Source organism: Gekko japonicus, unplaced genomic scaffold, assembly GCF_001447785.1.
Source record: "Gekko japonicus isolate JY-2015 unplaced genomic scaffold, Gekko_japonicus_V1.1 scaffold555, whole genome shotgun sequence".
Lineage (NCBI taxonomy): Eukaryota > Metazoa > Chordata > Lepidosauria > Squamata > Gekkonidae > Gekko > Gekko japonicus.
The window spans coordinates 844,454-849,011 of NW_015161420.1; the positions used below are offsets into that span (position 1 = coordinate 844,454).

Below are 4,558 nucleotides of genomic sequence, written 5' to 3' on the forward strand. Positions count from 1 at the left end.
ATGAGAAGGGAGCACTCACTGGAGAAGACCCTGATGCTGGGAAAGATTGAAGGTCAAAGAAGAAGGGGACGGCAGAGATGGTTAGACAGTGTCATAGATGCAACAAACACGAAATTGAGCAAACTCCGGAGGATGGTGGAAGACAGGAAGGCCTGGCGTGATGTGGTCCATGGGGTCGTGAAGAGTCGGACTCGACTGTGCGACTGAACAACAACAACAAGGGTTCCTATGCTTTTTAAACTTGTGCATAACAAACAGAAATTCAGCAAGTGAAACTTTGCTCAGCCTATGGATGCGACAAAGAGCAACAACAAAAACAACTCTTAGTACATCTTGTTTCAGGCTATGTTAGGTATCGTTTATAATGGAAAGGCAGGATAAAAATCTGCTCAATAAATAACAAATGTGATGTACATTTTGTTTGCTCCTAGGACTTTTTGGCATGATGACAAACCATGGTTCTTGTGGTTTATATTTTACTTTAGCCAGCATGCTCAGGTGGTTAGAGTCAGACTGAGATCTGAGACAGTGAGGTTCAGATCCCCACTCTGTTATGGAAGCCTGCTGGGTGACCTTCGGCCAGTCACTCTCACTAAGCCAAACCTACTGCATGGCAATCTTGTGAGGATAAAAACAGAGCAGGGGGAAATAATGCTGGAACCCCATTGGAAAGAGAAATGGGGTATAACCATCTAAAATAAACAATCCTGGTTTGGAGGAAAGAGAAAAAAGTACACTTTGTGGTGGTTTCGAATGTAAGAACAAATGCTGGTTTGTCATGAAAGTGAAAAGTATTTTTTTTTTCCTGAGGTGCGTGAAAGAGGAGGTGGATGGAAGTATGCAAACCAGAGGAACCCCTGGCATGTTTCTGTAATGACAAACCATAGCCAGTCATTCTGTCACAAAGTTTGTATGGGTTGTTTGCTACACCTTGACTAACACAGCTAACCTTTCAGAAAGTATCATTCAGTGTGGAAATTTACTGGTCACATAGTATTAAAGACACATGGTGGCAAATGGAATGATTTACTTAGCTGATCAGTAGCCACATGAACTAATCTCTAGCCTTATACTGAATCTAACCATTGGTCCAACAGGTCAGTAAAGTATACTCAGTCTTGTCAGCAGAAGAAGAAGAAGAAGAGATTGGATTTATACCCCGCCCTTCACTACACAAAGGTGTCTCAGAGCGGCTTACAAACTCCTTTCCCTTCCCCTCCCCTCCCCTCCCCACAACAGACACCCTGGTGAGGTAGGTGGGGCTGAGAGAGCTCTTGACAGAAACTGCTGTTTTTCAAGGACAGCTCTTATCAGAACTACGGCTTGCCCAAGGTCGTCCAGCCAGGTGCAAGTGGAGGAGTGGGGAATCAAACCCGGTTCTCCCAGATTAGAGTCCGCACACTTAACCACTACACCAAACTGGCTCTCAGCAGTTTTCCAGGATCTCTTTCACATAACCTACTACCTGATGTTTTTAAATGAAGATGCCTGGATTGAACCTGGGACCTTCTACACTCTAAGGAGATGTTCTACCACTGAGCCACAGCCCCTCCACAGGAGACTGAGTGAGTTGGCCTCTGTCTTCAGCCTTCTTCGTACCATGTCTCAGGTAGTTCTTTCTTTATCTATAGAGGTGCAACACACTGGCACACTGGCACATCACACAGAAAGCACAGCTTTCACAAAAGAAAGACTGCAATCACAGAGTCACCTTGACATACCCTACAGAAAAATCTATACTGGATTCTTCAACTGAGACCACAAGAGCAGTCCACATCACTGCAACCAAAGAAGATTCCAAAGGCTTTTTCAAGAGCAAAGGGATTGAATTAAAACAGCTGCTGCACCCAACTCAGCACTGAATCAGCCTGAGAATAGCAGCATTGTGACTACAACCCAGCAGTGCCAACCACTGACTTAGTTGCCCTTTTCAAAACCCCTGAATTTGACACAGGTGCATCAGAAGTTGTGCTTTGATTCAGAATCCTCTCAAGCAGCTCTGCCTGCATTAAGGTCATGTCAGAAAATGCAACGGTCATCAAATAAGGAAGAAGCAAACCAGAACAGTTACTGACGACTGATTCCCTGATAGCTGTGCAAACAACTTACAGTAGGCAATGTTTATCATAGAGATCTCAGAGGGTATGGAAACGGGCTATATGGGTTCCTTTTTTTTACAACTTTGGTTGGCTAAGGAATATGCAAAGAGTTCAAACTTCCTTGTTTTTCATGTATTAATTTTAAGTAGCTCATGGCTTAACTGCAAATATTTAGTGCTTCCGTGTCGTTAAAAAAATTAATTCTTCCTTCCAGGAAAAAAATTAAAACTTTACATAAGCTCTCTCTTATGTCAAATCAGTCATACCTTACCTGCTTTATAGGTACCACAGCCCCATCCTATGCATACTTATTAACAAGTAAGTCCTACGAGTTCAGTGCAACTTAGTCCCAGGCAAGCACGCATGGCCTTGTCGTCTTAATGTTGCACAAATCTAATTCAGCATTAAAACCATACCGCTTTTATTATTAAAATTATTATTCCCTGCTTAGGTATCCCTGTAAAAAAAAGCCACTGAAGATTGAAATGCACTGTATTTCAAAAACCAGTTACTTCCCTTCCTCCAAAAGGTGTGCAACGGCCTATGTCTAAACATGCAATAAATCTGGACTGACTAACCGAACCAAGCATACGCAATACCTCAGATACAGATCAAAACCCTTCTTTCAAACCATTGTCTTTCAACCAGAATATAATGGGCACACCTTATTTCACAAGACGGCTGTGTAGAACAAAACCAGCACCTTCCAACAATTCCAAGAGGCAATAAACAGAATCACACTGTTTCATTTTGGGTTAATCAAAGCAGAACATCTAGCCCCCTTTGCTTTGTACTAGTGTGATTTAGAATGGCCACTCTGTAGGGCATGACAACGTCCCTTGAGCCCCCCCCTTCTTAAAATGTACGATCTTGATACACTTCCTTATTTATTTTGATCTGATCCTCCTCTCCAGACCAGTCATCTCTCTCCACCTGGAACCCTTTTCCGATTAGCCTCTGTTCTTAACCCAGTGAGTCTCTCCTCTCTGCCACCCACCTTCTCACGTTACAGAATCTTCAGCTATAGCACCCTCTGTCTGTAGTCCTAAAGCCCTCCTCTTTTTCTTCTTTCCCCTCTCCAGGTATATGTTGTAGGTCAGCCTAGGGCATGAAGCGCAGAGAAGGACTTCCTCGCCGGTGCACATGTGAGTGGCAGGGATTTGCACAGGCTCTGAAGAAAAGGGTCTGAGCAAAACCTTGCCCTGTAGGCTCCAAGAGCCAACCCCCTACAAAGAGTCAGCCCCTCTCTGTTCTTCATGGCCATGATCTGACTGAAACCATCTAATGAAGCTACAAGAAACCAGTAACTTCTGAAAGCAACAGGGGGGGGGGTAAAGCCTCTGAAAGACATCCTCCTTTCAGCACCCGGCACGTTTGGGTATGGGGAGGGGGCTAAAGATAAATTAACTGTACACGGCTAATCTACAGTGTGTACACATCAGTCTCAGGAGCAAGGTGTCCTTCAGCATTGGTGTGTGAAGATCGAGGCAACTTCTACAAAAATCAGCTTCTACTTGATTGGTTTGTAACTTAAAAACACACTAGGTTGCAGAGCGTTTATTTCAAACTCTCCTTACAAAGTGCACCACTACGGGGGAGGTTTTAATCATTCATAGTCTTTAACTATAAAGTTGAGAGCCCTTTAGAAACTAACTTTCAGCTTGCTGTGGATCACAAGTAAGCTGGGTTTGAAGAACGAGAACCGGAGAAAGTTCCGTCAGGAAGGGAAAGCCTTTAATTTCATTACAACTTTCCTGAACTTTTCTAATGGCATTCTAATTTTAAAAAGCCCAAATATTTTGCACAAAATCATTTTCTCATGTGAGGTGTGCATGGGGGAAGTCCACATGCGGCACTTTTTCACATATACCCTTCAAGACCAAGATTCTTCTCTGGCTACGGGGACAGATCCACCCCCCCCCCCCCCCGTGTTACAAAATAAACACGATTTCCAAGACTTATCTTCTGCCTCTTTCTGTCCCACAACACAGGTACAGAAGTATACAGAGGAGGAGAAGATGGCCGTTTCTGATCCAATATAAAAGCTCTTTTGTTGCATTCACACAAAAGCCAAGAATCGCTTTTCATCTCTAGGCCCTGAAGGAAATGGAAGGCAGCCGTCCTGCTCTACAATGCGGAGTATAGCAAACATCTCCCCAAAGTTTGCAAAGGGGCATTGAGAGTTCAGAACCAACAAGGGTGGGTGGGAAATAAGAGTGGGGAAGGAATGGGGTGGGAGGGAAAAAAAGGCAGGGTTGGAATCTAACAGCTCCTCTGTGGGTGCTATTCAACCTCGTTTTATGCCTTTCATAAAGAAGGAAACGTAATCCCAGCGGGTCCACACCACCGAGATATGTTGTTCTTTTAGAAGAAGAAAAAAAACACAACCAACCAGTTGATCCGTTCAGGAGCTGAAAAGTAGCGAGCTGGCTGTGATCACTTACTTGTCCGTCTCTTGT

The 4,558-nt window shown here is 43.9% G+C and overlaps 1 protein-coding gene across 1 annotated transcript in view; it reads right to left on the reverse strand.

The window, feature by feature from the left end:
* Nucleotides 1-4,535, reverse strand: part of GRHL2 (grainyhead like transcription factor 2) — a 136,403-nt gene extending 131,868 nt beyond the window's left edge. The window contains exon 1 of the mRNA XM_015428264.1: nt 4,492-4,535. The gene's annotated coding sequence lies outside the window, so the exon portion shown is untranslated. The remainder of the gene's footprint in view (nt 1-4,491) is intronic.
* Between the last annotated feature and the right edge of the window lie 23 nt (nt 4,536-4,558).